A 27,320-nucleotide genomic window follows, 5' to 3' on the forward strand; every position below is an offset into this window, starting at 1 on the left:
TTTCTCCGGCTTTTCGAAGCGAAAATCGCGGTCCTCTACATCTGTAACTGTAAAATCTGAAGATAATTCACTCGACTCGTGGTAAAATATTTCGAGTATTGACCTCTGCTGGGAAGAAAAATTCCCCGATAAGTTTTAGCGAATTATTTCGCCCAGATTTTCTCATCGTAAAATAAATGTAGGTGGGGCAAATCGTATCGACAAAAATAACGCAATCATTGATTTCATTTTAAATTCAACTACATGTCAACAGAGCGTTAAAAAATTTTGAATGTCGTTTTAGTCGTCGAAAATTAATTTTAAAGAGAAAATCGATATTCCGATAACACGAACATTTTTGGCTAAAAAGTTGGGTTTCACGAAAATCTTTGAAACGGTAAAAAACTTGAAGTGCTTACTCGAAGCAGTATCTTCAATGGCATACAAGTTGAAAATTCTTTAGAAAGAATCAAAAGTCAAAACGGTATTATTTTTCACTGAGAATTTCGGATAATGAATATTTTATAATTTTTTGTGCATAATTTCCAGTAGCTACGACACAGCTTTTTTACCGACGAGTGAATTCAATTCCAATGAATCCAAAATACCGTAGCGTACCGACTAAAAATTATTCAACAAACGATAAGACAATCGTTTTTTCGAATTCTAAGAGAAAAGTAATGAGGTTTTGTAAAACACATTACTCTGTAAAAAATTTATAACTTCCAAATCATTTAAAACGCCTTGTTGAGTAAGTGCTTGAAATTTTTGACGTTCGTTAACAGATTTTTAGGGAAGACATTTAAGAAATTAAAGATGTCCAAATTGTCGAAACATCGATTTTTCTCTTTCAAAGTAATTTTGGTTACAGAAAACGTGATTCACAAATACCGTTTTCTTGATACCGAACCGTTGGATTCGGAACAAATCCAATGTTCACGTTATTTGTATTCATGTAACTTTCCAAGATATCGTCGATTGAAATTCTTGGATTGCACGAATTACCAAATCTTTCATACTAAGAATTCCAAAACGGGAATCCGAAAAATTTTGAAAAAATCAGGGAATTTAGTCTCACGTAGTACTCGAAATATCGGAAAGAAAAAAAAATCGAAATTATGATGTCTAGAAAGCGATCGAGCTGAGATGGATCCTCCCATATAAATATATCATTTAATGTCACCGTTTAACAGACGATGTAGAAAATTATCTTATCGGTTTACGGACGCATGTTACTAAAAATAAAACTGATTCGGATATGAACGTGGTGGAAAAATTATTTAGCCAACAGAAACTTGAAAATATTCAGTAGATTTAATCAATCGGTAGAATCGCTTGTTCTTTTAATCAAAATTCACAATCAGGTGAAAATTATTTCATTCAAACACACTGAAGAAACAGAAACTGTTTGGTTTTTTAGGCAGACTGATCCCCGAGAGGTTAAGAAAGAAGTACAGAAATTGTTTGTTAATTAAAAGACAAGCGTATAAACTTGCCCATTATATCTTCGATTATCGTAAATCGATGTGTAACTACGCATCCAGAATTAATGTCGTTCAAAAGTTTGTGACATAGTTATTTTCCTGGCTCTCACATCTACATTGACTGTCGCACATTAAATGTCACTTTATTATATACTTTTATCAGTAACATTCTTTTATTCCATCGTTACGATTATACGGCATTAGATCCCGACGCTCACTCGATCTGCGATCAGTGTTCCCCATCATCTTTCAACATCGTCTGATTTTTCACTTCCTTTATTATTAAAATTGACAATCAATGAATGAGGAAAAATTATGCCTTGATATATATATATTTTTTTTAATTGTATTCGATTACATTTTTCAAGTGGTTTAGAAAAATTCATAACTTTTTTCGATTGGAAAACCAGTTTCGACTCTGCGCATATAATTTCATTCCACTCGATGTTAGTTCGACATCCTAGCCTGATGCTTATTACTGTTCACCGGTCGAGATATATTATGCATATATGCGTAAATAATTTGAAAAAGGGAACCCACAAACTTCCCTAATTGGAATTAAGTGTTCTCCATTAATAGCTGCATAATTAATTGACCGGGTCGGCGCCTGCAGTAGATCTTCGAGTAGGCATGCATGCACTGTCGAAGCGTAAGCTTCATTTTGTGTACAGTCTCTGATACTTGAGCTGTAAATTATTCATACACTCATCCACGGCTAAACTGCATATTTTTATTTAGTCATTTTTCTGTCAGGGTCAAATTATTTTCACGAAAGATTGTATTTTTAATGAATTGCATGTGTGTATATACGTGCAAATATGTACTGACTTAGAAGAAAAAAAATTGAATATTTTTATATTTATTTACTTTTTTTTTTTTTTAATTTTTTTAAGAACAGAGTTCGGTTCGAAGTTTGTTAAAATTCGTTAATTTGGCCAAAATCGCCATGATAAACGTACGCTTCCATTTTCAAAACAAATTTTTTCATCAAAAATCACTTTTTATCCGGACAGTGATTTCGTAACGCGCTAATAGATAATACAGCTTAGCCGTACAACGAATAATGAGTATCGCATAAAGTCGAAAAATTTTTTGCTAGATTTTCTCACTCGATAAAATAAAAATAAGTACAAAAATATTGAATTGGATTCTTGGCTAATTACATCCGATTCAAAATTTGAGGATGCGAAAAAGCCGCGGTAAGCGATATTTTGAATAAATAAAATGAATAGTAAAAAAAAAACAACTGAAAAACACTTCAATCGAGAAAGTACATCAATGACCGTACACTTTCCGATTTATTCTTTTTTTTTTATTCTCCTATTTTCATTTTTCTACTTGCTGGACGTTTTTTGCCTATTTTCGTTTACATTCCGGTTTCGATGGACGCATATTATAACGGTTCGATAACTGTGAACACATGCGGTAATATTGTATGAATATATGCGTGTTTGAAGATTTAAGAAAGCTGCTGGGATGAATCGTGAACCGATTTGAATAACTACGAGGCAAGAAAAATAAAACACAGCCATTTGTTTTTTTTTTTTTTTTTTTAATCTTTTTTTCGTTATTTCACTCATTCCGAAACGTTTATTTTATTTTCGAATCCGTTTCCGGTACGGTTTCAGGATTAGAAAATATTTTCACAAAACGTCACCGTGGAGAGAAATTTGTCAAGATTTCACACGCACAGTTCCAGTTTGGGAATCGAACGCTTTTCTACGCCTCTATTTATTCATGCGCGTGTAAAGATACAAGATACAACATCTGCAGCTGCGGTTAATAACAACGAACATCATGCGATTGACTGTTAAAAAAATGTTACACTCAAGCACGCGAACAATTAATTATTAACAAGTTAATCGGTAAAGGAGAGGAGAAAAACGAATGAAATAAGAAAGTAAAAATCGAAGAGAGCGGGAAAGAAATTTAAAAAAATTATCCAACGCCAATTAGCGGTACAACAAACACATCTTTGAGCTGATCGTTTATTTTTTATTTCCTGTCGTTAGATACTCTTATACATTTTTCTCTAGCGTTGACGAAAAACGGTGTAAAAAAAAATTATTTTACCGTCGTGACGTTTTTTTTTTTTTTTTTTTCTTTTACGTATCGTGCAAGTTCTTTATATTTTTTAATCTCTTGTTTTTCGGCGAGGACACGTCTGTTCAACGGTAAAATACATAATAGCTCTTGCACCGAGCTACGCGTGTAACAGACAACTTTATACGCATCTATATTCAAAAAGGCAGGTGAGTATGATCAGTAAAAAAATTTATAGCGAGGTCGTATATGTACATATAGTAATGGTAGGGGTTATAAAAGACATACAGATACTGTTGTGAGAGGAGCTCAGTAACACCGCGCAAGCCAAACTGTACGTACACCCATCATTCAAATCGGGGTGCAGGGATTAATAATAGTCGCAATTTTTATCGATGGTATTTAGTCATCGATCGATCGGTGCCACGACCGAATTAACAATCTGATTCAGTGATTGAAACAACCCTACGTAAATATATTGACTGAAAATAATTAATCGCGCATAATTATTCAGATAGTGTGAGAGGTACGGTGCAAGTGTGTGAAATTTTTACGGGCATTCGCATCGATCGCACAAAAGAGAGTTCAGGTAGGACGTTTTTGTTTTTTTTTTATTAATTACATGCATTTTTCATCGGTGAAAGGGATTTCCGTACAGTTATTGCAAAGGTTTACTTGTGGTACGGTTGTTTTCAAAATTCTGTAGAAGAATCGTAAGACTGGGAATGCCGGAGAATTGTGGAATTTTAGCGAAAGGTGATAATTGCTGAAATTTCATTTTTCTTCTCCGAGTTTTGAAAATTCCTGAATTTTGATTGTTTCGAATTTGAATAATTTTTATTGATGTTCGTGTGTAAGTAGACTCATCCGCAACAGCGTGACAGTTATACGTGAAATTTAAGTGACGAAAGTCTGCGTCGTTTCAATTTTTCCAACCGTAGTCGAAGAAATTAAATTAATGGCGGAACAAAACTTGACGATGATTATTCATTACTTCCGTATTCTACTTATGTCAATTTTACATAATTTTCTATATAAAAATAGTTTCAGTTTTCTAAAAAATTCTTAATTGGATTTTTGACTTGTTCAAATGTGTATTAGAGAAAAAAATTCTGGGCCTCGGGGTGTTCCTGCCATTTCAAGATCACGTTATGGGTGATTGATAATTCAATCGAGTTCTAAATCGGTTTAAACTTAGTCGAAGAGGATTCGGACGGGAAATCGCTTAATTCCAACTCTGCGTCTACTGTTTGAACATCGTTCACAGTGTCATTTTAGATAACAACCAGTTACGAAAACTTTCGATTCAAGCGCTGTTTCGAAGATATATTTTTTGTAAATCAGATTTTAACCATCACTTTATAATAATAAGTATCGATAATAATTGCTCGGAGCCAAAAACACTGGAAACATTTTCTTTCCTTCGTCGCGTTAAAAACTCTCAATTTGTTTGTGAATCTTTATACCGGACGATCGGAAAAATTGTGTGAAATGTAAGGAAAAACATATCACGTGCTAATTCTTCATACAATTTCGAAGTAAAAAATGAAACAAGTGCAAAATGACAATAAATCTATATATTTTTATTTACCGTCTGAAATTTCTTGATCATTTTCTCTTTTCACTCCGAAATAATATCAGAGCAGTGACTCTAAAAAACAAAGATAACACAAAATGAATAGCGATAAATTTGGAAGAAAAATAATTGGACTAAAAGCAGCCTATAAGAATTTCAAAATCTATAAATAAAAATCACACATTGTATTCTGAGGCAGTGTATTATACCTACAACGTAGCGAGTTGTCGCATAAAAAATTGGCTCAGTTAACGAACCGTGTGAAACAAATGTTGAAGAAAAAAAAACGGCGATACAGGAATGAAAAAATTGAATAAAGCGGAAAAAATTAACTTTTTTTATTTTTTATTTATTTTATTTCTTACTTTCATGCAGTAAATGGGGGAGATACGAATACGCATACACAGACAATTATATCACACGACTCGACTGTTTACTAAATTTAACCGAGAACACAATGGCAACAATACACGAAACGAGGCGGGAACCGACGCTGCGAACTGCTGTTAGCGTAATTGAAACTCACGTTATTACTTAATAGCGGATTCCGGTCGGGGTTGGTATGCGTGTTATACCTGTGTTCTACCCATTGAGCGCGCGGCGCTAAGTCGCGAGTCAGCCAGCACCTTATTAACTCTCCATTTATAAGTCGCGGTAATTAATTTCATTAGACAGAATCCGGGGTGATTACAAACAGATTTTCATCCACTTTAATTCACGTCTATTTTGTAAGATTTTCTGCACCGTCTAACCCTTATTCTCACCGCGATACTGATACCGAGAGAAAACGGTGAAACTTATCGGTCTGGGTGACCGACCGCGCATGCGCAAAACAATTGAATTCTATTGGTCGGCGTGATCGCAGCGCGACAATATCTTCGTCTGTCGGGCAGGGCAGCCAACTTAAGTGAAACGGGGCGTGAGATGTCCAAACTCACGCGCGTCACGTGACTACTTGAAATTAATTTGTTACGATGACTCGTAGCAGTGATGAGTCATCAGTCAGTTGACAGTAAAAGTCGGCCAAGCCTTCTCGAATCGATACAAGTATTTGAGATGTGTTAAATATGAAAAAAATTTGCCTTACCAATATAACCTCCATAAGCTGCATTAAACAGTTGAAGCTCAGGATGTCCGCTAAGTTTCACCGTTTCTTATCGGTATGTTTACCGATTAATTCGATTTCAAACAATAAGATTTTTCACTTTTTTGTTTGTAATCGTAATGTTTTATGCATTTACATCATCTGCCTAATTACCTTCCTTCATTTTAAAACTAACCGTTATTTCAGTTTAGGAGTTGAATAATATTCAGAAGTAAAAAACACGGAACGCAATTATATGCATGCACGGTAGGGACAAGTAGCAGGCAAACGTTGCTTGCATTTAAAAAATGAATTACAGTTATATTTCCTCGGGGTCTCGAGTTATACTGGAATCGTTATACGATCGGAAGGTATTTAGGTATTTCTGAAAACATTTTCAACGTTCAGGCTACATCCGCTCGATTTTATCGAAGGTAAAATTTGTAGCAATTAATCAGATCTACGTATCTAATTATAGTTAACATTTATTCATTGACAATCGTTTCAAAATTATTAATTTATCTTATTTTTCGTCAATTTCTCAGCACGATGTTACGTATACGTGATCGATGAACATACACGCATGTTTATGCATGTTTCAGCAATTTCTCCCAGTGAAAGTTTTTGAGCAAAGCGAAACATAAAAAAAAAAAAAAACAAGAAGAGAATCCCGATAAATTATCAAAGATCAGGAAAGTTAACAGCTTCGCATAAGCAAATTATGTGCCAGATCGCAGTGAATTACAGCCTGAATTTCGAATCAAAATTTGGATTTATGGCATCGCCGAGAAAGGTCGAGCCATTTTTGTTTATAGTGGAAGTTGTAATCCTCACCGTTACATATGTACTACCGATGTTGATGAAAAACATAAACAAACATTCACGTCAACTCCTCTTGTAGTCAGAAATCGAATGAGAAGCACCAACCGGCTTTGCTTCAGTTTCACTCCACAGTATTCGCGGAGCGGCAAGTTGTTGTGAAATATTGAGTGTATTCTGGTTTCCTTGCGGGTTTGGGATACCAGGATATTTTCCGGACAATAGCTACACACGTAACCGTGAGACAGACATGCCGCCTTGTTCTCAAGTTCATTAGTTTCGTTACTAATTGTTAATTGGACTCTTTGTTGCGTTCTCCTAAGCATGACATGTACAATGCCTATAACTACGATGCAGCATTGACGCCCGGAACCAGGAACGTAATCGCCTAGTGAAAGGTTTCCAAAATATACCGTAAGTAAAGTTATTTCCACGTCGAGAATTTTGATGCAAAAGAATTTCTCAGAATTTTTATTACGTTACAAATTGATTTATAATTTGGAAAACTCATATCGTTTGGATAATTACGTACTTGGCCAGCTGTGATTCAACGTATTATATGCCTACAAGTAAATTAGAATGTAGAAATTGCCGGGCCCTTTTTTCCATACGCATATACGTATACCCTTTCGCTTTCTTCATTGCATCACATCTTTATCAACTCTAGGTACAAACATTGATTACCTACAAATACGACAATCGCAACCGATTTCATGCGAGGAAATAAAATTGCGTAAAATTATTGCATATTATCTCCAGGTTGCGCCTGATTCGGCGATAGAGAAACGAATTTGTGTAATATCTGATGAAATTTTTTGAGGATAGCGTGACTCCCGAACACGAGATGTATTAATCGGTAAAAAAAATGAATTTCTAATGTCGCAATTGAAGTTTCTGCGCGATCATTAACGATTACCCTTTCGATAATGTAGCCAATAATAAATTACCGCGTTACATGTGAGTAATTGTTATTACACGCGAAAGTGTGTGTAGTCATTTTTTATTGTTTGTTTTGTACATCTTGTAACGATAGAATGCTCGTTAAGAAGATGAAGCTTGCAGTAAATTTTTATTGTCGAACCCACGTGACTAATTGCAAACATCAGAACGAAAGAAAGTTGCGTTAATTATTTTTTTTACGATCATTCGTAAGCCCGCCTTTAGCCTCCAAATTTTGCAATTTTTTCCCGTCGCAAATTGCTGCGCGTGATTGTATAAGCGGCGTAAAAGTTTTTATCTTTATTTATTTATATGCATTTTAGCGATTGTCGTGACTGTTAACGTTATCCACTGTCGTCAAACGTAAGACTACAATATTATAATACAGGCGTCGCGTGACAGTGACGCGAAACCTGAGAATCTATTGTAATCGAATGATCTATAAGTACACACTGGTAAGTGCATCGTCATAACATCCGATTTGCTGTAGGCATAATCGCGCAGTGCAGTGCAGCAAAACCCCCATAGGATAAATTACATGTAAGTAATTACTTACTCAGAAACCTCAAGTAGGGAAATTTTCAAATTTTGATTACAATTTTTTCTGGTTTTGGATGAATTTTTTTGTCACTCATCAGTCTCGGAAATGACAACGAGTTATACTGAGAAAAATTTCATTTGTTATAGTAACTAGAAAAATTCTGCAAAACAGGTATTGACAAAAAAAAAGCTGTTTGAATATTGTTGGAATTACGAAAAACGAGGTACGCGTAACTATTTTGCGCTATTGTCGATTCTTTTTTGAAGATTGCAACGCAAAATCAGTTTATTCGGTTTACTCTACTTTTTTAGTTAAACAAGGCTTTAACATCAATTTATTGTTGCACGAGCATTAAATTTTCGCAACAGTCACAAGAAAATATAGTAACAGTGGTCGTAATGAGAAAGAATAGTAAGAGATACTCGACTTTCTGGTAACAGCTAGAAAACTAATTTTCATTTTGTACCTAGAAATGTATATTTTTCGATCGTCGTAAAAAATGAAAATAGTTTAACTAAAAATTTCCTTCAGTGTACGGTAAATGGCTAAAGCTTTCAAATAAATCTCATCACATGCAATACGGAAACTGATGTATCATATTTTTTTTTCGTTTCCCAACTTGTTTGACGACTAATGATTCAAATTGCCCTTCCCAACAAGTCTTGCTGCAAAATGACGTACGTCAGTATTTTTTGTTCTCACTAGCAGAGATGATTGTAATTTTTTCTGTTTTTCCATTCTACGTTTCTGTAACGTCCGATTACTATTGCAGCCATCATTTAATATCTACAATCACACCATGAGTTTTCTACGAAATTTCCCGCTCGACGCCAGGAAACACGCAACCAAACATTTATAACAATACAAATATGACATCGGTTGCCTATCTGCTGGCGTGGACTGGCCAGTTTCACAGAATACTGACGTAACGTCTAACATAATTATATAAGTTCCTTAAGACGACCGGGTTGAAGAACAATGATGAGTAAGAATGACAAAAAAATGGCAAACATTTTTCTTAATCATCAGAGATCAGAGCTGAAAATAACGGAACCGATCGCTCTGTCTTTAGCTACCTCTGCCTATCCCCTTCCATTAAGCGATCTCCGATAAAAAATGATATGTGACACGGGTAAAAAGAGGACAACATTTCTTAGCATATCGTACAGGGGACAGAGAGTTACTTAAGTGTGTGCGTGTAATGAAAGGAGGAGACGGAGGTGAAGCGCGTGGTGAACGATGATCATTTGCATTATGATACGTGTTTGCGATCCGAGCCGTCTGCCCGCAAGGTGTCGATATCACGGGCGCGTCGAAGATCGGTATGCCCATAGAGTCTAGACCCACGCCCGTTATGTAGGAACAATTGCATGCAAAGAAAGTTCATTCAAAGTCCCCAGAGTTGCCGAAGCTGAGGGAGCTCCTAGCTGGTGAGGCGCTCTGGAACTCGGCACGAACGCACGATAAAAACTGGGGCAGATCATGATCTGGTGCTCAAAGATGCTCTTACGAATGCCAATTGTCGAGCGTCGATGATCGCTCGTGTTCTTCCTATTTTTTTTTTTTTTTTTTTTCACTTCTCCCTCTTCCGAAGCTATCGGGTACAAAATTACGCACGCGTTACGCCGTTGGAATTGAATTAAACTCAATTTTACGTTTTTCAGACGTCAATTTAACACATTCGGTAGATCTGAATTGAAGAAGCAAATTTTCAATCGTACGAGGTTTCAAAGATCCTTTGTTAAGAATGTACCGGCTACACATTCTCGACCAAAAGTGAATCTCGTCGACGATACTGAATACTTTACGATAAGATAAGAATCGGAAAAAACATCAAGCACGATAAAGAGGGTAAGAAAATTAAATTTGAATAATAGTAATAATGACCGAAAGTTATCAATAAATTGTTTAACAAATTTCTACGGAATTTTTTCTTGTGTAAAATGAATTCGTTGATTTTTATGAATACATGTAAATTTTTATAGAATTCTCTTATTCTTTTGAAATTTCCATTTTCGAAAATTTGTTGAGGCTGTATTTAGGAAACTATTCGTTCAAAGCCCCGGAAATTTCTTAATTTTATGTACAACGTTTTTACGAAAACGTATCCAAAATTCACGATCTTTCCGCCATTTATCAAAATTTAAAATTCCTGAAAACGGAAATTTCAAAATAACGAGAAAATTCATTAAAACTTCATGTGTAATCAGAATAATTCTCTGCAAATTTGTTGAACAACGTTTTAATTGAGCAATTTATTCATAACTTTCAGGCATTATTGTTATTGACATTCAATTTTCTTATCATCTTTATTGCGGTTGATTTTTTTCCGATTTTTATCTTACCATGAAGTATTCAATATCGTCGACGAGACTCAATTTCAGTTCAGGATGTATATCTAGTACATCCTTAAAAGGGATTCACTTTGCAGTAGGATCGATGATTTTCAACTATTACAATATCAGTTTATTTCGAGGTTAGGCGATATCTGAATGTTCGCACCTCTATTTACGAATATATTTCAGCTAGCTTGTACGTAGGTATTTCTTGCGCGAAGATGTAGCTCCTGTCCAAATTTGAAGGGATTTGAAAAAAATTTCACAGAGATATAACCGAAAGTGCTTCTAAATACGGGATAATCCAATATCGTTCTGTAAGTCACTAAATCGTTTTCAAAACTTGCGAGAATAAATTTCGATTGAAATATTTACTTCAATTTGTACTTCAAATACACCTGTATCATAAAATTGTCAAAAAAAAAAAAAAGGATCAGGCAAAACAATAACAGATAACAAACGATACGGAAGCATGAGAGCGATGATAATGAGGTAGGCGTATTAATAACGGATGGGAGATAGAGAAAAAGTATTGAGAGGGGAAGAAATAAATTGAGAGACAAACGCGAACGTGGAGATACCTATAAGCGAGTAGTGGACGACTTTCGTGGGAACATAGTACCGACATAACGGTCCCTCCCCGCGGTCCCAGCGCAGCAGCAGCAACAGCAGCAATCCGAGTTGCCAGGCGAACCCGCAGCTCGGTTCTCGGCTAATTCTTAGCTCGGCTCTGTCTCTGCCCTTCGCTGAAGGTATTTTCATCGGTCCCCGACACCAGACAGTCGCACATGCCCCTCAATTCCTCGGGGCGTTGGGGCCTTGGGCCCCGCGAGTCCCCGATGTCGACGCGCCGGAGAAAATCCCATTCATATTTATACCGCGAGGAGGAATAACGTGCGGGAAGAACGAACGAACGAAAGAACAAAGTTTGTTTAGGTCAGGCCACCGGGCTTCGCGACGCGTCGCTAATCGGCTCGTGTCAGGTCAATCGGCCACCGAGACGCGCTCCAGCGTCCGGGGGCCTCAGCCGATCTTTGCCGAGGGGACCGATCTTGAAAGGAGAGGTCGTGCGATAGAACCGACCGATTTTAACGAAAATTTTTGCTGCCTACTCTTAGGCATGAATAAAGACACCTGTGTCTCGGCGTTTTACTCAATGGGTATTTAATTGCGGGGAAAAAAAAATATCGAAAACCTGTTTTTTTCACCGGACAGATACAAACTGAATTCCTAACGACCGAATGGCCTGTCGTTTGCTGAAATTGAGAGCGTACGCGCTACGATTCGAGAGAGGTTGTTGCCAGGGCGACCAACCGTCAGAAATGTGAGTTCAAAAATTTTGACAGTCGTCCCTAGCAGTTGTGCTCAACACCATTGTTTAGAATTAACTCTCTATATGTAATTTATACGTACACATGCGTAATGTTATAAAAAATTCGAAATCGAGAACAGTTGTTGGTCCGTTTGAAAGAATAGGGAGGATACGGATTATAATATGGTGTAATTGTCTTCTGAATTTGAAGCAATTATGTTTCTAGAGCGATGTGGAAAATCAGTGACAATTCGGGCGTTCGAAATACGAGTTTAGCGGAAGCTTCAATTCGATTCCAAACAGTTTCAATTTCATCTTGAAAACATGGAAATCTTGGAAGTAAGTCGGTTAAAAAAGTATCGTTAAAATACACATCATAATCATGTGATTATAAAGATTTCCTCTTATACTGATTTAGGAACCCTGAAAACTGATAGCAGACCAAAAATCGTTTTTGAGACCTTATGATAACATGTATCCGTTATTTGTTGAAAAATGGCAGTTTGATCCTGTTCGTACAATCACACAGGCTATCGTATGAAAAATTTTTGAGCCTCGTTTTCAATCGAATGACTTTTTATTATTTATTTCCCGTATCTTGAACTCCGAAGTGTCCGCATTTTCCTTCCATCACATCTGGTCTTTCTACAAAATTAAAAAAATTTCTGGGGTATGTTTTTTAAATAAAATCAATTTAATTAGTTAAAAATATACTTATTCAAGCATTTACAAAGAAAACATCAATGACAATTATTACATTTCGATTTTTCTGAGTGATATCTTTCGCGTTTTTCCATAAAATTCTTATTGATTTTATCTGGAACATCTCGTTTTAATGACCAACAGTAATCAGCCATCGTATTTACATTCCATCGACCTTGTTATCTTGTTCCCATCGTTCTGGTGTCTTGGAATTGTTCTCCTTGTTCTTCACTAAAATCACCAAGACTTTCAGAAAAAAATCTCTCTTCGGATGTGAATCTAAGAATCTAAGTCAAGTTTTATACACATTCCGCGTCCTAATTTTTAATATTTATCTAACAACGTCGTCGTCATATTTTTTTTACCCAAAAAATTATGTGCAACATTTTTGAACGCAAGCCAAGCTTCTAATTAAGAAATAATTATTGGTAGTACATAGCAAAATGTAGCGGTAACTGAAAATTATATTGACTTTATTGAAAACCTGATGTGATACGATAAAACGAGTAGTGAATTCGTAATCAGTGTCACCGAATTAGTGAGAAAAGTTAACAACATTTCAGCAAATAAAAATCTCGACGGCCTGTGTTATCGTCAAATACAGGTTATCAATAATCTAATTTAAGTTTCGGCGAGCTTCATAAGCCTCATGCATAACGCCGAATTTTTGCATTATATTCTCGAAACTTCAATTAGGCAGACAATTGTTGAAATGAAACTGATTTTTCGATAGATGGTACGACAACGGTATTGAGTAAGAAAAAAAATAATACATTATAGGTGGTTAAGATCGACGGACAGTCACTTGCATGCTTTTTATTTCATTTTACTTCTAAAATCTAGACTAAAAAACTAAAATCATGGTCGATAAAATTCGATTCACTTCGTCTCTGTATCGCCGTAAAAACATCGGCAGGTCACGCCTCATGAACGCGAAGTTCGAGTTACATTATTGGCAAATCAGAAAAAGAATCTAATTTACGACAAAATTGTCGCCTGAAAATCATTTGAATAGCGTTCCATAGATATTAGATAATTAGGTTGACAACGACTATTCCGTATTAATCTATCGAACCGTTGGACTTGAAATATCAGTAGAAGCATTATAACACGATTAAGCTTCTAGACTGACCCGATTTACGATCCCAGTCTCACATTTTTTCGTCAAACTCCAGTCAGCTTACGAGACAAAAACGTTGGTACAGCAAACAAGTTTAAAGCCGTTAATTACAGTTATCTATAATATTGAAAATTTAAGCTAATCGGATTATCGTTTATCCTAGAATCTCACTCATCGCCTTGTGGAAAATGGATGATTCTAGGCGATGGCAAACATTTCGTATTTTCCGTTTCGGCGTGAAGTGCATAGTCAATTTTTTCCCAAAAAATCGACCACTTTCATAAGCTCGCGAGCACCAACGCGGTTTAAAATATTCTGCAACTGCCGCAACGACATTGGAATTGTAATTTCGTTTTACACACGCGCAATGCATCAGCTGGCCTTCGAGATACCCGTGCAAAGCAATCATACGTGCATCAACAATCTGGGTAAGGTAACGAGTATAAACCGCGGCGGTAGTGAGAATCTAGGGTGTAATTTGTGCCCCGCGTATAATGCCAAAGATTCCAGGAACGAATTACGACCTGATGATCCTGATGCAGGGGCCCCCTTAGAAATGTGCAGGAGCAGACATCTTGAGTGACGTGCGGAAAAGAAAAGAGAATGATAAAAGCAAAGCACCAAGAACAACAAAAATCACACGCGTTCGATACACTTTAATAACGATCAGCGAAGACTGTCCGCGAAAGAAAAAATTATGCCTTTACTTCTGCCTGCTGCACGCGAGATAAGAGATGATCCCTCCGGGATACGAGAAACACGTTGCACGACACCGTCACGCATTGGTCGGGACCCTGCCGTAACCAGATTTTGCTTCGTCGTTCTTTTAATGGTGTATAAATAGCCTTGGCTAAAATACATAAGCCGCCGATCGAGTCGCGCGAAACTTGCGGGAAAAATTTCAAAAACACTTTAATTGGTTCGCGTCGAAAATTGGAATAAAGAAAGTTTTCCGTATCTCGTTGGAATTTTTTTTTTCCCCCTCCAAATTCGACGCAAAATCTGTTCTACAGTTTTTCAGGTTGCCCTAATCTTTTGGTTGACTGTTTTATAATATTTTTAAAAATGTCGTTGATCGTAGATATTTCTAAAATACTCCGTGATTTTCTAACACAATTTCGGGGCTGTTAGTTGCAATACTTTAAGAATCTAGTCAAGTTATTTGAACTAACGAATTAGTTCGATTAAAGCGAAGTAAAAATTTTCAGAATTTTCTGAATGATTAATAGAACTTACCGTAATCATTTGATCAGAAGAATCGAAGAAGCATCGTTAGAAAAAGTTCAAATCAGGCAACTTTTTCTAGATATGCAAAACCGCAAGAGGAGTCAAAAATAAAGAGGAAGGAATTAAAAATTGAATTTCATAATAAAAAATGACACTTTATGAAAATATAGATACCCATTTCTAAAATAATATATTGTATAAGAATTAAAGGAGACAAACTCGGTCTTTTCGAACCGAGCGTAAGTTTGCAACCTGAGTCGTAGGTGAGCCGAAAACGAATATTGCAAACACGCGAAGCGAAAAGACCGTTGCCTCGATGTTGCACACGATTCTTTGCGTAACAAAAGTATGTTGCGCGTTTTTTCACGAAGCATGAAATCGAGGTTAGGGTTTCGTAATATCATATTTGTTCACGAACGCGCATGCGCGCAGTACGGAAAATACAACTTTTAACTCTTCAGAGTTGAAAGTGGTCTTTTCCGTACTCCGCGCATGCGCATTCGCAGACTCGCTCTACCGTCATAGAAACGGATAGTTTGCGCATGAAAAACCGCGTAAAACATGCCCGCGTTATATAAAAACGTATTTCACAATCGCGAAGAGAAATTTACGGATGATAAATTCACCACAGGAATGCCTTGCAAAATGGTCTAGGTATGGGAATCCATCCCACATCGTCGTTTCCACGTACCCTGAACACGCCTGGAGCAAGCGGCATTTATTTTCCTCCAGGTCTCGATAGCTATGCGGGTCGCGTATCCCGCCGACCTATTCGATGGAATAAAATTACCTCTTCAGGGTCTGGGTGACCGGGTCAGAAGCTGTTCGCGATTGGCAATACTCGCCGCGTGCTAAGAGGCGTCGAGAAATGCGCTGCAAGGAGAAGGAGTCGGATGCATTTTCGAGCCGATCCACGACGCGGTTTCCACGGACGCTCGTCTAACGCGCGGTTAAGGATTCGCGGGACGTACAGTCGGGTCGAAAAACTGGTTGAAGCAAAAACGCGACGAAACAAAGGCTCGGAAGGCTGCTCACTTAATGCTAGTTACGTGTAACTGAAAAGGTCTTCCTGACGTAGATGAGAATTTTTTAATTCCAGATTTCGAATATGAACACCTCGTCACGTTGAGAATATCAAATAAATTCATAGCATTGTTCTGTCATTGTTTTACCAAAAAACATCCGCATCGATTGTTCGATTCTCATTAAAATTAGCCTGTTTTATTCGTCGATAAATTCTTCTTTTATTTCAGGTAACAATAACGTATTTTCTGATTAATCACAGGTTTATCATCTATAAATTACAACCATTGTACGTGTCGGAATTATTCTAACATCCGACGCGTTCGAGAGAATAATTTATATCGGAAGATTTTTATTGTATTCATTTGTGAATGAAATATGCTGTTGTTCAATCAAATTCCGACAAGCTGTATAGATTTTTGGGTAAAATATAATTGAATAATGTGATTTCTCTGACGTTGTTAGTGAAAGGTTGTTTTGAGTTGAAATTCAATGTTTAAACTTTTTTCTACTCGTTAAATTATCATATTCGTAGCTTAGGAGTAGCTGTTTAGAATTGTACAAAAATTAGAGATACTGGAATATTTAAAAAAAAGCTTAAATATCGATACTTCACTTCACATCACTTCCAAATAATCCAAATTCTAATTAATTCGTTTGATTTCACTCATCGATGGCTCATTTTATTCGAGACATTATTTTCTACGAAGTAACTAAAAGCAGATTTTTTTCAGTAGGCAATTCAATATTGTCCTTTGTCGATTTTAATCAATATCGGTGCAATCAAGTAAAATTGAATATCACCGATGCCAAGGTGAAAAAGAAAAAATTCATCTACGAAGACGTATTAATTTTTTTAACGATTCTGAAGCGGTTTAAAATGAAACATCGATATAATCTAATCGTAATCCTTTGTTTATAATTCCAGAATTTTCGATTCTAGTATTTTTAAATACATCTTAGCTGACTGCGGATATAACGATTCGATAAATACTCAATGCACGACTATGTCGTAATGAAATAGACAAGTAGTATCGATTTTTATAGAACCAACCTCGTTAATCCCAACAACTGTGCAGTGTCGCCTGGAAAGAACAGTTAGACGCGTTATGCTCTCGCCACGATCGAGGAGTGCGCAAATATTAGCACAAGCAGGTGAAACGGGGAAATAAATTGGCACGGTACATCGAAGAGTGTGTTGTCCTCCTCTGATCTCCGCTCTCCTCGCATCTCGCACTTCATCTTTCTGCTTCTGTTTGAATAACAAATTGCCGGTTCCTATCCAACCTCCGCAAACGCCAGATTAGGATTCGTACACACGGGTTTGCATGTTGGCACTGTACGCGTTTACAGAACCGCGTTGACTGTAATTTTGCCTAACTGTACAGATATCTCTGGTAAATTAAACCTGCATTCGGACTCTCAGGGTACTAAAATTCGTAGGCATCTGAATATAATCTCCTCGATGACTGGTTCCTGGAATTCTCTTTTCTGATCTATTTTACTTACAGAAATAAAAAGTTCTATACTAATTATTGGTATAGGATACTTGTCAATTAAGAAGTTATCGTAAGAATCGTACGACGAATGTGTCTTAGAAATCTCATTTACAGCTAACAATAATTTGAATTTGAAACTCGTCGTATAATCGCGGTATAAAAAATCTCTACATGCAATTATGAGAATACCATTTACGAATACTATAAAGTTTAGCAACTTCGATATGAGCTTTCTTATTAGTAATAATTTTGACTATTCATCAATTATAGGTTGATATAAGAATACATTTTTTTTTTCTCATTTCAACCAAATCTTTACGTTTTCTGGCCTCTGTAATGCTATTCCAAAACACCGCGTTACCCGAAAGATGGCCCAAAAACTTCTCGTAATGAGGTAGAAATTCACGCAATGACGCGCGTGAAAAATTGAATTTTTTTTGTTAGGTGATGACAAATGTCGTCAAAAAAAAAAAGATTATTCTTACGGCGTGTTTCAAAACGACTCGTCAACACTAATCGCACTGGGCGTGATTTCGTCTTCTTTGGAGAATTTCGTGTCGATATTTGAACAACGAATCGCTTGTCCTCGATCTTACACTGCTACTAAACTTGACTCGTTGTGGTTCAACATCAGATAAGGGCGGGGTTGAAATTCCGAATTTGAAAAGTTTCAAAAGCGCCAAGTTCCGATTTTTTCGGCGGCGAAACTTAAAGTAAAGAAATCAAACTTTGACAAAACATCAGAGTTTCGAATAGTTCCAAAGTTCCGAACGGACAAAATACCGAAAGGGCAAAACTCCGACAAGTCAAAGTTCCGAAAGTGCGAAAATGATAAAATTTAAAAATCTAAAACATCGAAATTCCGAATGATCGAAGATTTTCATTTCTTTTAATCACTGGCTTGGTGAAATTTCGCCACTTTGATCTTTATTAGTTTTCGACTTTCGACATTTTTACGCTCGGAATCCTGGTCATACTGATTTTACACACCCACTCGTCGAGTTAAACTACGCTGCGTGAGCATATGTTTCAACTTTCAGAATTTTACTCTATCGAAAGTTAATTTTTCGGAATTTCGCTCCATCAGAACTTGAATTTACGGAATCCTCCAAGTTTGAAAAATTTGATTTCCTTACTTCAAGTTTCTCCAGCAAATAATTCGGAATCGGACGGTTTCGAAACTTTTTTTGTTTTCAAAAAATTTGGAACTTCAACCCCGCCCCATCAGATCGACATGTTTTCTTCTGTAACCGAGTGAATTGCAGGAGAGTAAACGCGTGTTTCGCAGGGGCTGAGGAGCTCCTTAACCCGCGATGACGACGCGAGCTCATCGCCGTCACGGATGATCGGGCTGGCATGACATTCCAGATTACGTCTTCGCGGGCGGATGCAAGAGCAATGCCCTAACCGGGTAGTGCCGGCAGACTCTATTCAACCTGCAGACGACTCGGCTTATAACTTTTCCGGTTTTGTACCATCAGGTTTCACGGTTGAATCTTACAGTCCCACCGTTTAATCGTTCCTACGCCATTGAAATGTATAATTACGGATACGCGACAGCTGGAACAACACCAAATCATCGTTTATCGGAAACGATGTAAGATCGCACGTCGCAGGTTCCTTCAGAAAGTAATGGACATTTTTTTGCAACAAATTGTTTTCCCCGCAAATTTAAAGAATGTCCGTGAGTCATTCGTTTAAAGTAACAGCGCAGAAATTGATCGATTCGCGTAAATTTTAAAATATTTATATCGACCAAAGTCAAGGTTGTAATTGTAAAAGAATTCTACGGTTTCTTCGTATCCTTTTCCTGCTTCTCCGGGAAAGAGGAGACTCCTGAATTTTATTTTCACTGCACGAATTTTCCCAGTAAAGGATCGAAGTGCATGAATGCTCCCGATCTTCTTAATCAAGGTGAAGGCGATCGGCGACCGCGAAATGGGAATACCGAGTGCGATCGTTTGCCAGGTGATCGGGAGTCGGTGGTTCTCCTCACGGAGTTAGATCAAGCGTGAACTTCGGTATACCTAGCTGTGAATAATTCAGAAGTGTGAAGGTGGCGTAAATCATTCGGCCAAAGCGGAGCGGTCGCTTTTTGAATTTCAATTAAGGAACGACGTCGTCACCCGCGTCACCATCCGATCGAATCTCACGTATCTAATCGTCCATGCATCTCAACGAATTCACCGTTAAAACGACGACCTTCGAATGCTCTTTGCTCCAAATACTGCAATTGCTGCACTTGTAGAAAAAAAACGCAGTTGGAAATTGAGATGATAAACACAAAATCGTCGATCGTTTCAATCGGTCGTCTCTTCCCGTTCTTCAAGTGCTCAACAATTAAGCTAGACCGGGAGTTGGTTTACGGCTTTTAAAGGAAACTTAAATTGAGAGGAATAAGGAGACCAGGAAATGGAGCTATCATTTTTTTACCACCGATCCAAGCCTTGCGTCAAGAAAAGTCAAGAAGAGATCACTCTCTGTGAAACGATACGAAATGAGGCTGAATTGAGGACTGGAGAATTATGCGCGGATCATGACTGAACCGAATTTTAAAACTGTCGGATAAAGGCCGAAATGATTAGAGTAAGCACGCATGTGCAACGGTTACCAACATCATCATCGGCATTACAGTGTCCGGTAAGAATATGGTCTCTCTCTTTCTCTCTCGTAAAACGGCGACGCGTGGCATGCAAAACTCGTACAAGTGACGCAACGTGACATTAACTTTGCTGGAAACGATCACGCCTCTCCAACAACCGAGGTCTACAACCTCGGATTAACTTTTTCGAAAGAAATTCAAGAAGGTTTGTTCAAACGCAGCTGTGCTCGCCGTCTCCACACGCGCATACACCGAAAATTAGACAAAAAGAATGGACCAAGTGTAAATGGCCCGGGTACCGTGTGTTTTTATCTTTTGGCTTTCTTCCTTGTTCCACACTGTCTATCCTCCGGATCCCTGCAGCTTCCTGTTATACACACAGTGTTTTATCAAAAGAGAATAACGAATAAAACACCGGCCTCTAACTCTCGGCCAACTACTTCGACCGCTCACCACCATTGTCGTAGAGACTCGGATCTACGAAGATAACGTCGCGTCGTTACAAACTATGTACCTAGATATGCGATCATTCCGGTACGCGGTGTGGATAATTGTGTGTAAACTGAGAAAACTGTTCTATTCGTTATGCGCCCGCGGAGGGATAATTTCTCGTTTCAAGTCCAACCAGGTGAAGATGTTTTTGTTAACTTAACGGAAATGTTCAACGAGTGCCGGGTATCCTGCAGGGTGACTTCAATTAAACCAGCGGTAACCCATATTCGGTCTTGTTCGTCGCATTAACGAGGTAACGGAAATCGGAGATTTTAGGGAAACACTTAGCGACGCTTGGATAGCGTTGAAATTGGCGAAATTCTGCTGGATTTACCGTTCAAACATACACTTCAAGTATAATTGACATAGATGCACGATCAATGTGAGATCCACTTGGCGAAAACGTGTTAATTTTAGCAACCGAAACTTTAAACGTTAACGTTTGAATTTTTTTTTTTTTTTTTTGTCGAGTATCATCAATGGCGAATTTCGGTTACTACAAATTGTTTGCATAGTTTAAAGTACACCCGGTCATTTCGACCGAGTAATTTTACTTCTCAGCGCGCGTAGTCAGACAATTTTTGTCTCGCTGTTCTGGCATAACGGGTAATGTGAAGTCAGTTCTCACGACGCTTACACGATGTCGTGACAGTGGGATTGTCGTGAAGAATAAGATTCAAAATTCCCGGACTCGTCCGTCGAGACCTTCAGAATCGACTTTTTGTTTTTCCCCGCATTATTTGAAAATGGGGAATTGGGATCGAACAGTAAAATGAGCACAAAATAAAACAATTGTCACGATATCGAATTATCCATTCACCCGAATAGCTGATTCGTGGAATTTCAAAACAGAGAAAAACGTGAAGTTAGTAAAAGTTATAAGATATACGAAGAAAAATCTTATCTTGTCACAATTCCTAGAACAATCTAGTAAAATGAGTTTCGATAGAATAAAGATTTAAATATCGTTGAAATTACAAGAAAATTTGGTATTAGTAACTATTTGCTAAAATTAAATTTGCCGATCACTGCAAAGTTGAATCGTTTTGTATGGTTTGTTACATGTTTTTATTCAAATAAGGCTATAAAATTAATTTATTCTTGTACCAATATCAAATTTTGAAGGAGGATTTCGGTGCAGACCTGTGTAATAGAAATATCGAAGAGTCGAGATATAGAAGGATAATTAAAGCACGGAAACCAAAAATAGAATCATCAGACTTTCTATATTCTTCTTCATTCTTACGATTCTACATTGTGGTTTTCCGGACTCTAACCATTCCAGATTTTGATTTCTATATACTTCACCTTTCTACATTTCGATTCTCGTATACTTCGCCCTTCCATACTTTGCAATTCTATGAAACAGATGTTCGCGTTTTTGACAATTCGGCATTGTCACCCTGCGATCCATTCCACTTTCTTACCCCCACTCGAGGATTAGTATATTTGAGGGACCATAAACTGAGAAAAATTTCATTTGTTACAGTAACTAAAAAAATTCAGTAAAACAGGTATCGTTAAAAAAACTGTTTGAATATTGTTGGAATTACGAAAAACGCGGTACGCCTAACCAATTCGCGCTATTGTCGATCCTTTTTTAGTAATTCCAACGCAAAATCAGTTTGTTCGGTTTACTCTACTTTGTTAGTTAAACAGGGCTTTAACGTCAATTTATCGTTGCACAAGGATTAAATCTTCGCAACAGTTGCAAGAAAATATAGCAACGGTGATCGTAATGAGAAAGAACAGTAACGGATACTAGACTTTCCGATAACGGCTAGAAAACTAATTTTCATTTCGTACCTAGAACTATGTTTTTCGATTGTGGTAAAAAATGAAAATAGTTACGAACCGAGCGGTAACCGGAACTAAAAATTTCTCTCAGTGTACGCTTGGAATCGCGATATTCGCCCATTCGACGGAAAAACCCCCGACAAGTTCAGTTTCGCCGGAAGCCCGGCTTCCACGGATTCGTCGATACGACACGTAAACTCGTGCATCGTACGTACGTCCCGTTTCCGTGGGTCGAAGAGAGGGCCACCAAATCGCTTGGATCGGAAGAAGCCGGGGACAATAATCGCGCTCCTTTCACGCGACGGGCCATCACCGTCCTCCGGAGTTCCGGGGGGCCGAAGAAGGGGGCAGCGAGATGGGCATTCGGACGTAGTAGAGGGCGGCGGAGGCGCACCTGTAATGGCCCGAGGACTCCGGGGGATCCGCCAGGGAGGTCCGAAGCTCTCTTTGTGGAGGTAAGTGCCCGCCACTCGCCACGGTTAAGCCGGGCAACGTGCAGGTGTGTGATACCAGTCAGCGAGCTGCCGTGATCCAGGACGGCCGCTTCTTCTCCCGTTCTTATTAAGAGGACCTCAGGGAGGCCGAGAGGCTCGTATATATAGACGGTGAAACGGTCTGCCAGAAGGCTGGATAAACAGCGGCGTGAGGAGTGCAGGAAAATAGCCGGGGCCGCTCTTCTCTGTCTCTTTATACGCCGCGGCGAGGAGGCTGCAGGGAGGCAAAAACTATCCGAGGGAAATAAGCAAAAGGAAGAAGAAGACGAAGAAGAAGGTCACTACCCTTCCGAGAGCGGCAAGGCCAGCGGTGAGATTACACGGATTGCATCGCTACAACGGACACTTGAAAACTCTGTCACAATTTTGCCCGGACGAAGATTGAGTCGTACACGCTAGTAGAAACGCACGCACGCACGCCTGAACGCATGTAATTCTCCTTAACGGAGGTTCGGACCTTCTGTGATTATTTGTGTCCGCATATCCGAAGTCTGCCTGAAATCTATATCGCGAGTACGATCCGACAGGATCGGCCTTCTTTCTTGGCCCTTTACCGCAACGGCATCGCTGAGTCAGCTGTAAGTTTTGCAACCTCTGTTTGTTATAACCTATAAGTCGTTATTGGTGCACCATACGCATCGTTCGTGCTCAGACGCGATTCGCCGTTTAGTCCTTTCTCCTTTCTCATACGCAATTTTTTTAATCTCTTCCCCGAACGATGACAACTATTCTCGTTTGCGTCATAGCGATTTTACCGCAGCTCGTTTCACGCTTCGTTTTATGCAATTCCAACGATGAGTTCTAAGGATATTTCCGTATTTCAATACGGTTAGCGATTCGAATTAATTCTGTTGTTTCATCGATTTACAAAATATCAACTTGTGAGGCAATTTGGTGCAACGCGTCATCAACAGATGTCACCGAGAGCTCGGCGTTCCCGCGACAAAAGAAGTTCGAAAATTTAACATAACCTCTAACAACGATCGTTAATTACTACGAGTCCGCGCGATCTTTGACGTACTGGCCACTACATGACTTCGACTTCAAAGATTACTGCTTTTGTAACAGATTTTCGAAGGGTAAAAAAAACTCGCAAAATATCTCATTGCATTATCAAATCCAAGTATCAAATCACGTCATACGCGCTCCTTTGGTCACGGTGCGATTCATCATCGATTTTCATCCTCGTCGTATCTCATCTCCGAGTCCATCGACCTTTACTTGAATCTTAGGAAACCTATTTTGCTGGTTTTACCGTATTATTATTTAAAAAAAAAAAAAAAAAAACAACAAGAGGAAGCAGAGGTCGAAGGAATTCCGAGTGCCGATTATGTAGATCCGAAACTGATCGCGTTCATTGGGTGGTGAAATTAACTCGCCCAGTCCGTTCGACTTGACGTCACAATATCTCCACTGATCAATACGGTATAAAAACACCCAGCGACGCGTAGCGGCTTGTATCTTTTTAACGGGGGTTTCTCGAATGGTGTGAAAACCGAGCTCGAGCTTCCGAGAATCTCACTTGAACGATGTCAGTTTTACCTGAAATAACTTTCGCCCGAACGATTCGTACAGCGTTTCCCAATCGAGTCTGAACCCTAAATCGTAGACTCGTACAATTTTCCGATTTTCCGCTTTTTTCCTGGCATCGCGGTAAATTGTCCCACCAAGTATATAATGTTATGCATCCGAGAGTCCGAAGTCTCGTGGTGGTCAAGGCCATCAGCTCGGGCAAGAAGAGGGAACGCGCGAGTTCCAGAACTTCTGGTCCAGTATTTTCCTGCCGAACTACTTCCACTCTGTTTTACATGCAGAATCGAAACCAATATTCCGCCAGCTCTGCCCACTTCCGGTAAATTATTCAACCACGTTGGCCGTTCGCTTCGCCATGTCGATCCTGAAATACGAGAATATATGTATCTACAAATGTGCAAAACAACCTTCTCAACTTCGAATATATTCACTTGAATTGTACCGGCTCACTTCGAAAAGCTGTGCGAAAAAAAACCGGTTTCTAAGTTATAGTTTGAAGTAAATCAATGAGAAAGAGCTGTTTAAAAATTTGTCGAAAAGTAAACTATCGTTCGCTTTTTCTGCCGTGCCACATTCTCGCGAAATTTAAACCTGATTCTGCGAAGATGTTGAGCTTGATCTGTGCCAAAAGAGTATAAGATACCGACATAAAATGTAACGCTGCTACGCGGGGAACCAGTTTTTGAAAACACGTGTGCATTTGCTACAGATTTTCAAGTGATACTCCGCATTTGAACAAAAGTTTTTAACGTCTTCGTGTATTGTGATTCGCTGAAACAAAGTGTGAACATATTCTACAAGAAGTACGAAACTTTTGTTGCGGGAATTCGATTGGCAGGAAATTTTTTGAATGTTTGAAAATTGTGGACATAGAAATTTGCCGCAAACATGGCCGCGCCTACGAGTAATCCGTATAGACTCGGTTTTGGGATATCGCCTAGAATCTGGAATATGCTGACGAGTGACCAGTGACCGGTGACCAACGCGGTATATGACTGGACCGTTCATAATACCGTTACACTCTTCCATTCAGCGGGTGTCTAGGATTACGCGAGAGAGAAAGAGAAAGAGAAAGAGAAGAGTTCGACCAGCAAATGAGTCCGTGGTTGGAAACGATGCTGCTGTTTGACTGCATCGCGCGCAATTAATAATCGCCCGGAAATAGCGCGCGAAACCTAACGCGTTGAGAAAACTGCGAATTCCGCAGCGTAACTTCCAACAACGCGATTACATAGTTGGTTGTTGTAATTTTGTAACCGATCTGGCGAGGCGTTTCGTGATACGGGGGCGTAAAAAGCGAGAGGAAACTTTCGACGCGGTCTCCGATCAATCAGAGCATACGATTTTTTACCAAAATACGTCGTCGCGTGCTGGTTTGCCGATATCCGAAGACACGTATTTCAGTTCAATCACACCCGATCACCGAGTTGTCACGGTCAGGCCGCGCCGTTGCTCGAGGGTTAAATTTCCCGCCGACTTTCGTTATTCCGTTATGTACTTTCGACCGCGATCGTTCACTCCGAAATATTTCAATTCCTAGTGTTTTCGTTGATGCCGCCCGGAGCATCGATCAAGCGATTCCACCGCGGCCGCGCGAAAGCGGCCTTGAACAAAAGTACTCGTACTTTTAAGTGTTCGGAACTCGGCGACGGCCACGGTCATGTGCGTTACTGTCATTCGGATTGAAGCAAATAACGAAAATACAAACAAAAATGGGCAAGAGTCACTCGCCTCGCGCTCTCTCGACGAACGTTCACCGCTATCGGCCGATCGCAGCCCACCAAACTCGCTTTACGGTCCTGCGGTTATTTCTGTTCATTACAGTTACTTCGATCTTGCACAGAACGCGGCTACGTCTTTGTGACACACTTTCGGCCATCGCCCGGCCCGATTCTATAGCCACGACCTCGCCCACGTGGAATTCCAAATATTGTGCGAACACTGACCGCGAGTGAGGGCCACGTTTCTTCATTGCGGAACCAGGCAGCTTCCGGGATGTGCGGGTCATGATTCAATCGAAATTTATACGCGAAATATAGGTGCATGACTAAAAAGAGAGATTGCATTTTTTTATTTGTAACCGGAGACAGTTATCAGCGGTTACAATTATTTTGAACAATTGTTCTCAGAATCAAGGATCCACGTAATCACATGTTATTTGAAAGTAAGGAAAACTAATTTCAATAATTACTGATTATTATCAGAGCCTAGGATGTGGTTGAAGTTAGCAACGTCACTCTAACAACGCATGTTTAGGTGAACTCGTTACTTTGCAACTCTAGGATCGTCTGAAATTTTATAAAGTATGACGAACAAAACATACTCACATCTTTAAAAGCCAACTCCTTGAAAGTTTTTCAGAAATTGCACAGTAATTATATTTTGCCTGATGTTTAGTTATGTTAACGTTACTAACTTCAGCCTCGTAGCTTAGGCATATTCTTCTACTCCGTAGTTCATCCTTTTTGAAACCAAAACCGTTGAAATCACATTATTGTTATAAAGTTATCTAAATATTAATTCAAGGTTAATAATTTTTATAAGTTTTTGGCAGTTTTCACTACATTTCTTGCAAACCTTAATTCACCAAGCCATTTCTATAATAATCCTGAGGATTTTTGATGTGACCTGGTTGACTAATCCAAGATTTGATATAAATTCGAAAACAGAGGATTTTCGACGGACAAGTTTCGGTTAACTTTCTAAACAACCTTTATA

At 38.6% G+C, this 27,320-nt stretch overlaps 1 protein-coding gene across 3 annotated transcripts in view; it reads left to right on the forward strand.

The window, feature by feature from the left end:
- Positions 1 to 3,848: 3,848 nt before the first annotated feature.
- The window catches only part of LOC124300289 (titin), a 36,470-nt gene continuing 12,998 nt past the window's right edge, over positions 3,849 to 27,320 (forward strand). The window contains exon 1 of one of the 3 annotated variants that reach the window (XM_046754220.1): positions 3,849 to 4,095. The gene's annotated coding sequence lies outside the window, so the exon portion shown is untranslated. Of the gene's footprint in view, positions 4,096 to 23,017; positions 23,648 to 27,320 lie in introns of those variants that run through there. The other 2 variants (XM_046754219.1, XM_046754217.1) reach the window with 2 other exon arrangements.

The sequence above is a fragment of the Neodiprion virginianus genome, chromosome 3, assembly GCF_021901495.1.
Source record: "Neodiprion virginianus isolate iyNeoVirg1 chromosome 3, iyNeoVirg1.1, whole genome shotgun sequence".
NCBI classification, from domain to species: domain Eukaryota; kingdom Metazoa; phylum Arthropoda; class Insecta; order Hymenoptera; family Diprionidae; genus Neodiprion; species Neodiprion virginianus.